The 13,501-nt window shown below is 41.1% G+C and overlaps 1 pseudogene; it reads left to right on the top strand.

Moving 5' to 3' along the window:
- The first annotated feature begins 7,554 nt into the window (after window positions 1-7,554).
- Window positions 7,555-11,131, top strand: LOC148722563 (uncharacterized; annotated as a pseudogene).
- Window positions 11,132-13,501: the final 2,370 nt, after the last annotated feature.

Raw genomic sequence — 13,501 nt, 5'->3', positions numbered from 1 at the left:
ATGTTTTTTTTTTAGCGTTTTTGAATAAGTCTGATTTCGTCGTTAAAGTGCACCTAAACCCAAAAATGTTTTTTCGCTTAACGAAATAAGCTTATTTTTTGGAGTATTTCTGTACAAAATTTTTTTTATTTGCTCAAATCTTCAATTTTCTGTGCCCAGTCAAAATACGGAAAATCGGTCGCTATCTTGACCCACGACCGAGTTTAAAGAGGAATGGCTCTAGCGGGTAATGTGACGTCAAATCGAGAACACGAAAGTCTGCATTTCACACATTTTCACTTGTTTGGGAAGGTTGTAGTCGATATTGTCCAAAAATATGCCGACTAAGTGTGTTGTAGAAGGATGTAGCAACGTGCGAAATTTGCAAGAGGGTTTAGGTGCACTTTAATGTAATGCATTAATGAAAAACAAGGGTGGAATCCTTGTTTTGAAAGGGTTCAAGCGCCCGAGCGATTTTGACCCCGAAAATCGCATCGCTCCGCTTTCAAACTTCGCAGCATTAAGGTCAAAAGATGCACGATTCTCCTCGTACCTTCCAATCGAAAATCCATCCAAACGGACCGGAGCTAGCCCTCGAAGAAAATCAAGATCCCACAGTATTTTAGCGTCTGGGATGCGTAGCAAGATTCTCATGTGCCAGCCAGAAACCGTCAAGTTGACTGCCCTTTTCTGATTGGACGACGTTGAACGATGACCAATTCAAAATATCTAACGAGGGTGGGGAACCATTGGCGTTTAGTGACCCTTCAACTGTGTACCCACCAGACTCATTCTTCAAACTTGGTGAATACAATCTTATGCTCATTGTTTTAACGTTGCGATTCATAAATTGCGCAAAATTCGATTTTTGGAAAAGTTATTTGCCATGGAATTCCCATACAAACACTGTAATTTCTGACCGGTCAGTGTACAACACAGACTGCTGACTGCAGACTGCGGACTGCAGACCAGGGGTAAAATGCAGACTGAGGGTAAAATGCAGACTGCGGACTGCAGACCAGGCGTAAAATGCAGACTGCAGACCAGGGTTAAGATACAGACTGAGGGTAAAATAAAATATTAATAACAAAAAAAAACAAGACTTGGGAGTGTTCCTACCCGTACCCGTAATTTTTTTTCAAAATCCCGAAAACTCAAACCAAAAGGCGTTTATTCGCCTTAGTCAAACATATTATCAACCTCGAGTTCTTGAACTCCCCACTTTGTTGAACCTTCCCAAAAGCGCCCAAACTGATCGTAATCTTACCTTTGTTTACATGTCGGCCATTTTGAATTGTGCTTTCGCGAATAGGTCTGGGACCGAGTATTCTTTCAGCGTTCAAACTAATTCTTCATATGGCCTTGGAATTGTTTGGAAGACAAGGCAAGCAAAACACGACAGCACAACAACAAGGCAAGGTAAACTTGTAGGTATCGAGCATAGTTTGTGAAAGACATTAACGCAAATTATCGAAAATTACCATGAGATCGTCGTCCTCGTTTTCCGACATTTTATAGTGCCATGTGACTTGGGGACGACGTGACTTTTATACTGCGTGAAGCGGCCTTTGTGTGTTTCGTGAGTCCTGACGTGACATTATTTTACGGGTACGAACACTCTTTATTTCATCGTTAAGACTTTTTTTTTTTTATTATTAATATTTTACCCTCAGTCTGCATTTTACCCCTGGTCTGCAGTCTGCAGTCTGCATTTTACCCTCAGTCTGCATTTTACCCCTGGTCTGCAGTCTGCAGTCTGCATTTTACCCTCAGTCTGCATTTTACCCCTGGTCTGCAGTCCGCAGTCTGCGTCTTACACTGACCAGTATCAAGACCCAAGAAATAAATAATGTAAAATTATTACATCCGAAACTCGGAAATGTCGGAAAAGAGGTGTTAAAAACAAAAGACTTTTGGCACACAGTGATTCAATGTCAGTCATTGCCTCGTCTATTTGTATGGCGTTCCATCACCGCCAAAATTCAAACTTAGCCCTTTATCCACGCATACTATCATTCACTGGCAACATTCAAATATTCAATTGAAAAGTTCAACCCTCCACTACAACATTAATGTCAGGCGTTTAGAATACACTCACAACATTCAAACAGTTTAGATCAGACACCTATTACATTTTCTAATGACAACCCTGCTAGCCCTATGGCATAAGATGGGAATCACAAATTGATAAGGTATTTTCTCTACACTCATTACAATGTTGTACTTCATCCTTATTCTACTGTCAACTGTATGATCTCTTAGTCATTGTCATTAGAGACATTTTCATATATTTAAGTTGTGAAATTATTTCATAAAGTAGTAAGATTGATCTTAATTAAGTCTACTATTCCATGTTTTTTTCTTGCTATACTGTACATGCATCCGTAAGCCTTGTGTATCATTCAAAGAATGGAGTGACAGGGGCCAGGTGGAAAGTGGAAAAGCAACTCTCTATGTGGAGTGCGCAAATAAATAAGTATGCCAAAAGGAGTTTTCAGTTTATAGAGTGGGGGTTGAGTGGTGTTGTATTGGAATAGCGAGTTGCTTTTAGACTTGTGTTAAGTTTGATATATGCGAGAATGGCTATGGGTGCCCGCGAATGACCTTTGGAATATGCAAATATCAAAGAGATCACTAAGATCAGTAGGGTTGATACTCGGCACTATAAAAAGATAAGAATCAAATAGATCACTAGGTAGTGTATTTCCACAAAGCAGAAAAGCAGACGACTTGAAAGCAACAGAAATAGACTGTATTCTTAAAAGTAACAAAGTAGATGATCGATCGATGTACAATACAGATGAAATCTCCATTCTCGTCTAAAAGATCTTACATGAACTACAGAAGTGTCTACGGAAAAAGGAAATAAGGTAAGAGCGTTAAAATCTAAGAAGGAGAATTAAAAAAAAAAATAAAAAAAAGGAATGTGGACGCAACCGCAGGAGTTCGAACTCTGATCGTTAGATTACCAGTTCAGCGCCCTATCGCTGTACCAATAAATTTTACAAGCGATAGATACCGACAGGGATGAAAAACGTCTGTGCATGCGTGGCGTGAGCATGTTGATGTTGTCGTTGGCGAGCCGTTGGATCGTTTGATCACTTTGAACCGTCCGTGGATATATTTTGCCTTTCAAACTGGAGTGTAAGGAGGCTATTTGAAAATCATTTCTGTAAACTGAACTCGTCGACATGTTGAACCTATTATTTTTGGAGCTTCCTTGCTCAGTACGTACTCGGTAGGTAGGGAAACACCTGCATTCCAAGCTTAATTTCTTTGAGTATAACTTACCTCTATTTTAGATAATAAGCTAAGATTCAAATTGATAGAAGGTAAATGGTAATAATTTGGTAATAATTTTATCAAGGCGAAGCAGCGAAAGCACACCTATGTATCGTAAATGAACAAATTGAAAAGGCTGCAAAATAATATCTCTTGCGCTGGAAATTAACATTCATTATTGGAAATTAGTTATTTCAATATGGATGGCATGAAAGAAGCTGCTGGCCATCAGCAAAAGCTAGACGAAATCCATTGTTCTCGTGGATGGATGCATCATGGGGTGCCATCAAAAAGAAAAATTCTGCTTCAGGATTAATGCTGAAAGGGAGTTCAGGAACCATAGGGGTTTGGTTTGAGGAGAGTTTTGTGTGATTGAATCATAGTAAGTTTCCTTGAAAAATTATCCGGTAAACCCATACCCATACCCATGCCTGACTCAGTGGATTGCTTATCACAGAAGTATCCTCATTTGATGAATGAAACAATTTGCTAACCAAAACGTTGCTTCCTGTTCTGCCAAGAATAAAAATGCTCAGGAAGAACGAGGAAGTAACATTGCCATGCAGTAGATTTATCTAGCAACCTTTGAATGAAAGGGTTCCCAAATCTCCACAAAAATAGTGGGTTAACTAATAAGGTGAAAGGAAGGGTTGAAACTGTGAAATAATGAAAATAAAATGCCCTGAGACCTACAAACTGCAAGGCAGTTATGTCAATGATAAGGCAGCATTAAAATAAAAATGATCATTACTTCCATTGGGTACTAGCACAGTTGCATACTTTTATTTCATTTTCCTATTTCTTTCTTTGAAAAATGAAATTTTGGACGTACAGTGGTGGGTGTAACGTCCATGAAATAAAATCAAGGAACCATCTTCTCACGCATGCCACATCTCTGTTACGCATGCCAGCGAGCTGAAATTTTATTCCCGGGTACACTAGACCCTGGGGACCTCGGGATTCAAAGCAAGACTCTGGGAAATGTCTGACGCCGGAGTGGCATGCGTGCGAAGGTTGGCCTCCACGTGTAAGGCACCTATGAAAAAGCGTCGGGGAGCCATCTTCTCACGCATGCCACATCTCTGTCACGCATGCCAGCGAGCTGAGATTTTATTCCCAGATGCACTAGATCCTGGGGACCTCGGGATTTAAAGCACGATTCTGGAAAATGTCTGAGGCCGGAGTGGCATGCGTGCGAAGGTTGGCCTCCACGTGTGAGGCACCTGTGAAAAAGCGTCGGGGAGCCATCTTCTCACGCAGCCACATCTCTGTCACGCATGCCAGCAAGCTGATATTTTATTCCCAGGTGCACTAGACCTTGGGAGCCTCGGCATTCAAAGCACGACTCTGGGAAATGTCTGACGCCGAAGTGGCATGCGTGCGAAGGTTGGCCTCCACGTGTGAGGCACGTGTGAAAAAAGCGTCGGGGAGCCATCTTCTCACGCATGCCACATCTCTGTTATTCATGCCAGCGAACTGAAATTTCATTCCCAGGTGCACTGGATCCTGGGAACCTCAGGATTCAAGGCACAACTCTGGGAAATGTCTGACACCGGAGTCGCATTCGTGCGAAGGTTGGCCTCCACGTGTGAGGCACTTGTGAAAAAGCGTCGGATAGCCATATTCTTACGCATGCCACATCACTGTTACGCACGCCAGCGAGCTGAAATTTTATTCCCAGGTTCACTCGACCCTGGGAATCTCGGGATTTAAAGCACGAATCTGAGAAATGTCTGACGCCGGAGTGGCATGCGTGCGAAAGTTGGCCTCCACTTGTGAGGCACCTGTGAAAGAGCGTCGGGGAGCCATCTTCTCACGCATGCCACATATCTGTTACGCATGTCAGCGAGCTGAAATTTTATTCCCAGATGCACTAGACCCTGGGAACGTCGGGATTTAAAGCACGACTCTGGGAAATGTCTGACACCGGAGTGGCATGCGTGCGAAGGTTGGCCTCCACATATGAGGCACCTGTGAAAAAAAGCGTCGGGGAGCCATCTTCTCACGCATGCGACATCTCTGTCACGCATGCCAGCGAGCTGAAATTTTATTCCCAGGTGCACTAGACCGTGGGGACCTCGGGATTCAAAGCACCACTTTGGGAATTGTCTGACGCCGGAGTGGCACGCGTACGAAGGTTGGTAGTAGTGCATGGGCGCTTTGCTGAGTCTAAAGGTCACCCTTGTAAATTGTCCTTCCCACAGAGAACTTTTCATGAACCAGATATCGGCGGTCTTCCAGCTGCCCTTTTGTTAATTGGGTTTTTGGTGCTTTTGATTGTTGATATGTTGCACTTACCTATTTGAAACGGAAACGTGGTATTGAGGAAAATAAGATTGTCCAGCTCGGCTTTTGCAAGGCAAGAAATCTCTCTTGACTCCAGGCGACGACAGAGAACTTTTAGACAGCGAGCAAAGTCTCATTGGGGAACCGGTCAAGCTAAGGGATTTGCTCCAAAACAAGACGACTCCATTGTTTTCAGATTATGCTGCTTTCACCCACCTAAAGACCCTTGATGTTGGAAAAAAATGACAATCGCCGATACTAGATCTTGAAAGAAGAGTACATTCTTAATTGTAAACTTTTCAAGAGCGTGCACGGATGCCATTGTTTTCTAATTAACCTTCCGCGTTGTCTCTCGCACGCAGCGTTTTTGTCTGTACTGTATATGGAATTTTCGCTGAAATCAAGGAACTGTTATGTCTGATATGATGAATATATGAAGTTTATATATTTTGAACTGCGGTTATAGATACGTATGATGCACGATCCTCGCAGTAGAGAGCGCTATTTATGCGACAGCGTGTTCAGACCTGAAAAAAACTGTTATGTCTATTTAGAGTATTTATAGTACACCTGCCCTTGTAAACAGAATAATTGACTGAGGATGTGAGACACCAGAAATACCTCAGTAAGTACCGAGCTTCAGTTTTAGGTGCCGGCGTAATCTCCACATTTCGTGGCTACGTACGCTGAGAAATAATACGCATAGATATATATTGGTTCTGCTTCCATCTACATTCTTTCTTTGTCGCTGAGATGTCAAGTTATACTCATTGTATTATTCATCCATCTGAAGGTTGTTGTAAATATAAACAGTTTAAAAATTACATATGATGCACGATCCTCGCAGTAGATAGCGCTATTTAAGCAATAGCGAAAATCATACCTGAAAAAAAATCAGGCCTGTACGGGACTCGAACCACTGACCTCTGCGATACTAGTGCAGCGCTCTACCAATTGAGCTAACAAGCCAACTAAGAGCAGGCCGTTAAGTTGATTCGTAATAAACCCTTGAAAGTGATAAATGAGATACAATGAAATATATGAAGTTCATATATTTTGTACTGCGGTATTAGATACATATGATGCACGATCCTCGCAGTAGATACTGCGAGGATCGTGCATCATATGTATCTAATACCGCAGTACAAAATATATGAACTTCATATATTTCATTGTATCTCAGTTTAAAAATTGTTGCCGTTTATTTACGAACATGTTAGATACATCGAAATATTCTTTGCTCATCAAAAAAATTTCGCAACCCTCTCGCAATAGACTACGAGTTACTCCCCCTCCCCCCACCCCCCTTTATGCCGAATCTGTTACGCGAGAAAAAGAAAGCCGCTAAAAACAGACTTAATGTTAGCGCTCCGCGCAGGATTAGTTTTTGTGCGCTTCACTCCCAGAGTTCCCCATTTTCTTTTCAGTTAAACGCAATAGAAAGCGTAGTTTGTTGCAAAAGTGGCCAGCAGTCCTGAGAAAAAGCGGAAGCAGTATGATCTGTCCATAAGGTAACGAGAACGAACATTGTAATATTTTTATACTATTGTATAGTGATTTTACCAGATCTTCTGTGGAATTGATTATTTACAAGTTTGATAGCTGTTCACAGCCCTCCACTTTCCCACATACGATACCTTTCTCGGCTAAGTGTAATATACACTTACGATCCAGTCATCGTTTATCATCTGAGAGAGGGGGGAGGGGAGAGGAGCAGTGTCGCCAACAGTATATAAAGGAGGGGGGCGGGGCACTGCCAAAAATTGACTGCCTTTGAAGGGGATGATGATACTTCAGAGCCTTGGGGGAGGGGGTTGGAACCAGGCTCCCCCCCTCCCCAGGAGATAAACAATCACTGGTTCCTCAAACAGCCGTAAGTACTCGAAGGGGAAAACAACTACATGACTGTTACACCACCTATACACTGAGGGTTAAAAAACTTCGCTCAAGTCAAAAATAGCGACGTCATTGAATACTACTTCAATGCATGCTTCTTTCAGGGTGAAGATGGCGGATACCGACGGGAATTGGCAGATAAAATGTTTATCAATCAGGGAACGGACTGCATTTATCGTCAACAAGGAGTTACCGAGGAATGTGAAGTTTGTTGTTCCAGCAGGGTCGAATTGGGTTTGGTGACTCCCGCTCACAAGTTTGCGCTTGCAGTCAGTAGCCCTGTATTCTTTGCGACCGGCTCGGTGGTCAAGTGGCGAAAACAAAAACTCTATTTCTTGAAGTTGTTCGTTACCTGTACAGCGACAAAGTGAATTTGAGCCCAGCACTCTTATTGCCATGACAACAATGGCTGCTTGTCCGAGGCCTGGGGCTCTCGCATTCTCAGTGTTTACGAGCTTTCAATCAAGTTTTTCCTTTCTTATTTGTTTTTACTTCAAAATGCGCGGAAATCTGCTGAAATATCGAAAAATGTCCATTTCTGGAGCGACCGATGGAAACTTCTCAGGGAAATAAAGCGTTACGCCATCGTGATAACGTGCATGTTTATGACAAATGACTGGTGATAGGATAGTTCAGTGTAGATCAGCCGACTTTAACATGTTTCAGATGACATACAAGTGTAACAGTGTATCTTCAGAGGATTTCGGATTGCTCAAACTCCCGTGAAAGAAGGTGTAGCACTCGGAATCTGGCTGAAATGCGCACAATTTAAGGTATATGTTTGTAGTTACGTCGAGTAATCCTCCCCGAACGCTGCCGGATCAATTTTTCTAAAAGATGACGACCAGAGGCGAGATTTCTCTTCGGGATATTGCTCATAAGATAACATTATTTTAAAGCCTTGCACGTTTCATTTGTCTGAAACGTTTTTTGTTGAGTACATTAGATGTAAACATCGCCAAATTATGCAATATCAGATTTTTGAGCTTCGTTCGCGAATTGCTCCTATGAAAACTGAGTACAGGCCGGCCCGCAGAGATTTTTACATTTTTAAAAACAAGAGTATTACAACCAAGTAGGTGGGTATTTTCAGCTCCAGAATCAGTGTACTTTTGGAGAAATTCAGATAAATGTTTTCCCAGTCTTACCTAACAACAAAAATGACCGAAACTCTACCGAAATAAATAATCTGGATATATCAACAAAGTTGAAATGGTAAATTGGCCACCGTAACGATTACAAAAGCTGACGTTTCGAGCGTTAGCCCTTCGTCGGCGCGAATAGAGGAATTGTGGGTTGTGTGTGCTTTTAAAGGCAGAAAATGGAGCTACGGTATTGGTGGGAACATGGCAACGAGAAAAACAAGAATAAATTAGTGGAATGAAAAGCGTTCGTTGATCCCTGTGGGATTTAGACTGCCGGTTTGAAAGATGAGCTTTTGTTCAAGATTTTTACGGCTTTCCGTGCTACCTAAGTGTAAGGAAAGACCGCAGATTGCTATATGTTGCTTAGAATGATTAGGTAAATTAAAATGTCTAGCAGCCCCAAACAGATTTTTTCGAAACTATCAGCCGAAACAAATAATCTATTGCTGTCAGTTACATTCTCTCCCAGGAAAAATTGAATGCATCAAGTGAAGACGAATGATGTCACTACATATGGTAGAAGTACCAATCTGTAATGTTGTATTTAGCTTGAGATAAAGAAGTAAACATTTTACACTTTTTTTGCGATGTTTTTGTATGAAAACGAGACCCCAGGCCTCGAACAAGCAGTCAGTGTTGCCATGGCAACGAGAGCGCTGCAATCTTTAAAAAGGGCGTTTTTGTGCATTTCCTTGAGTGCCCAACTGCATACAAAATTCGAAATGGGGTTGAGAATTTTCATTTCCCAAGATGTTCGATTCTTACAGAGACTTGATCTTAAAGCCTTCGGGCCACTGTCATTGCGAAAGCATCTGGAAGGATGTTGGTAGAGTTTCGGTCATTTTCGTTCTGGGTATCGAAAATACCGTTCATTTACAATTCGTATAGTTTTATATCAAGCTTACGTCTGGTGTCTTGCCTCTGTAATACACGATTTTATCTACATGCAGTGCATTACAAATACACCGTCTTGAAAAGTTCATAATTACCGATTTACTTTAATTCCGGTCTCTATATGCATATCACAATCTAGTATGAAGACTTGCCATTTTTTTTAATCAAGAAGGAAGATGTGTGCATGAGCGAACGCCCTGTGAACGGAAACAATGGCGTCCTTGCAAGCTATTTTTTTCCCGTGCAAACCTCTCGCTGTCTCGCAAATTAGAGTTAGTTTCCGGTGAATGCAACATATCAACAACCTTGAGCACTGCACGTCCATTAATCAATCTTAGGAGGACTGAAAGCCAGCATTTGGTTTTAAGAAGTTCTTTCAGTGAAGGGCATTCTGCACGGAAGGCCTTCGGACTCAGCAAAGCGCCCATGCATAACTTCCAAGAGTTTTTTTGTCGTCCCGAAGGCCAGAGGAACCATATTAACCATCGCAACCAGAATGTGTCTTTTCAATCTTTTTCGCCAAATGGCCATAACTGCAGTATTCTGAAAGCGAATCTCGATGGCTAATTAAGGATACACCAGTGAAAAACCACTCAATAGCCGCCATCGCAGCTGAGGTATAAACTGCAAATTCCTGCAGGAGCTCTAAAAGCGGAACGTTTTGTAGGTAAATGAATCGATACAAATAACAAACGCCCGTAACAGACACAATAGCAGTTGCTTCACATAACATGCTTATAATAATGATATCAGCCATTAGTCTATCACGGAAAGGAGTGCAAAGACATCCTCAAAGAGCTGAGTGTCTTTTCAAAATTACATGAAAACTATGATCAATGAAGACCATGGTGCTTCGTTCAAAAACCTCTGCCGCGCCGTGCATTAGTGATCTTAAGGATCGGACAAAGCTATGACGCGGACGTGACACCATAGCCGAAAAAAACTGGGAACCAGACCCTCATCGGTCACGTCGTTAAAAGAGACTAGAAACTTAGTTTTGGAATGTTATGTTGATGCAATTATTGACGAAGACGATTTTATGCTCCTCTATGACATTAATCAGTAAAAAAATCCCGAGTTTCCACACGAAAACTACGAACTCTTTAACTTCGATGCCTTGGGCGCAGTCGAGTGTCGAAAAACAAGATATTCCAAGGTTGGCTGATACTTTAGGTATCCCTCCGGTCATTAAGTGCCAGCAAAGGAGTATATGTGATGGTACTGAAGGACTGTGTATGCTTCTGCGACGTTTTGCTTATCCCTGCCGCCTCAGAAATATGATTGCACTATTTGGACGTCCTGTTCCTGTTATAAGCATGATCACCAAAGAAGTTATGAATTTTATTTACAACAATCACCAACAGAGACTAACCCAGTGGAATTAATTCCTTTTATGCCCTGCCTCTCTGCAAGAGTACGCAAATGCAATTCACCGTGCTGGCGCTGCCCTTGTTCATTGTTTCGGATTTATAGACGGTACTGTGCGTGCAATCAGTCGTCCAGGAAAAGACCAAAGGCTAGTTTATAACGGACATAAAAGGGTACATGCCCTTAAGTTTCAGTCTGTGAGTTTGCCAAATGGAATCATTGCCAAGCTTTATGGCCCAGTAGGTAGGAGTGAATTTCTACTACATAACTCAGCTAACTAATGTTGCTACATCACTCCTCTTTGTAAACACCAATGATTCTAATATTTTGTTTTAACTGTTGGCAAAGATGAACTTTTAACAAAATAGGAAGGCATTGCTTGGGAAGCATTAAGTCTTGAAGTGAACCGAAAGATAAAAATATATGAATAAAAACACTGACCACCTGTCGTAATCGAGTGTACATGTACCCTCGGAGAATGTGGCCCATTAGGGTCCTTTCAAGGCAACTATGATTATTGGGTGTTATGTTTTAGAACATGTGACCTGTGTGACATTTCATCTTTGCATGGTTATTTTTCTTTTCAGAAGGGTAGATGCATGATGCAGCTATCTTGGCAGAGTCAGGTTTTCTGCATGATTTAAACATGTATGCATTTTCACCAGTGGGCGTACCCCTCTGCATATATGGTGATACAGCATATCCATTAAGGATACATTTGCAAGCCTCATTCAGAAACACAGCAAGGCTCACTCAATAAATGGAGTTGTTCAATAAGTCAATGAGTAAAGTGCGAATGTCAGTGGAGTGGATTTTTGGGGACGTCATAAATGATTTTAAACTTCTTGACTTCAAGAAAAACTTAAAGATTGGTTTGAGTGCTGCAGGAGAAATGTACATTGTAGGTGCCATATTACGGAACTGTCTGACATGCTTATACGGTAACCTAACAGCTGAATATTTTGATGTTCAGCCACCAGTTTTGGAAGACTACTTACGCTAACTATGGAAGTCTACTTCATAAACTGAATAAGGTCTAAAAGACATCAATAAGAAAGAAACTATGTTTAGTAGTTACTAACAACGCTACAGGAGCCTTTGATTCATTTCTGTGGTCTTTTTTTTCTTTTTTTTTTTTAATAAAAAAAAAGTAGAAAGAATTTTATTAGACCATCATTAACAACATTGATATTATTGAATATGAGGTGATTCCAGCTAGCCTGGCCTAATGATGTTTATGTCTATTATGCCATATATCTGAGCACGATAAGTTTTTATCAAATAAGCTTTCAGGAAATAACATAGGCACTTCACTCAAGCACAATAATTAATACAAAATAATTTATCACAGGCATAAAAATATCTCACAACTTGATTGCACAGATATAACAATACAATATTTTGTTTTTTCATGGCTGTTAGGAAGAATTAAATGACAAGTTCTTCATAAGCTCAGAAACATAAAAAAGCTCCTTTTTTTCTAGTTTCTCGAAAAGTTTCAAGAAAAGTTCAGCCTGCTGTTGTTGCTGTTGCTGGTGTGAGGTTTATGGCGTGTCAATAGATGAATCGCCGGCGCGAAAATGCCCCTGACTCCCCTCTCACATGAGGCATTTGAAACAGGGCATTGTTTATCATTATCCAATCAGCGTGGAGCAAACAGCATGACGTTTGCTCCCTGGCACACGAAATCTGTGCCGCGGATGCCGATCGCTCGGAAAGCTGCATTTTTCGAAAGTTTTTTGGCGGTTAGCGCTTGGATTTTGAATGGATCTTCGATTGAATGACACGAGAAGAAGCGTCAACCTTTTGGTTTATCTGGTTTTCGATATGGAAGCCGGGCGATTCTAATTTCTGGGTGAAAATCGGCTTCGCGCTGGAGCGGTCGAAAATGAGCTTTCCACCCTTGTCTCCTTCTTAGACAGTAAAGTAACAGTCAACGCAAGATCTACCAAATTGCTCAAATTCGCCATGTAGAACCACAGAAACGACAACACACAGCAAGTGAGGTAGGTTTTTATTTATTTTGAGCCTTAACATAGAAATATAAATATAGAGGCAAGACCGATACAACGTAGATAAGTAAATTTTAAGACGGAGCACTATATTTCGGCTGGCCAAACCAGCCTTCTTCAGGTGCAGTGGGAATTCACAGAGAATTGGGTTGATGCTTCATAGATAGCTGTATTATGTAACAGCTGAAATATGTAAAACTAATTTGATTGACAATGAGATAACAATAAAAATAGAAATAGTGAGCAAAAATAGAAATGAAGTAAGGTAAATTGGATAAATAACTAGAAACTAATATATTTCTTCGCGAGCGTTAAGACCATCTGGATAAATAGTGTTGCCTCTTGAAGTAAGGTAAATCTCCCATACATTTCTTCATATTTCGAACAAACGACCAAACACGCCACTTGTGTGGGCCCCCTGTGGCATACCGAAGTCCTCTTGGCTACGTCGTTATGTGAAGGTTAGAAGAGTTACAAAGAATGTTTGTAAGCTTAATAAGAAGAGGGTAAGATTAAATAAAGTTACACAACATGAGAAGAAGTATTTGTTGAATTGTTCTGTGAGGGTATACCAAAGGTTAAATTGAAGTATAGAGTATAGTGTGAAATAAAGAAAATTGAAAAATTGAAAGCTGAAAT

Source organism: Stylophora pistillata, chromosome 10, assembly GCF_964205215.1.
Source record: "Stylophora pistillata chromosome 10, jaStyPist1.2, whole genome shotgun sequence".
In the NCBI taxonomy this organism is placed as follows: domain Eukaryota; kingdom Metazoa; phylum Cnidaria; class Anthozoa; order Scleractinia; family Pocilloporidae; genus Stylophora; species Stylophora pistillata.
Note: the sequence above shows the minus strand (reverse complement) of the source record. Positions and strands in the feature narration are given on the sequence as shown.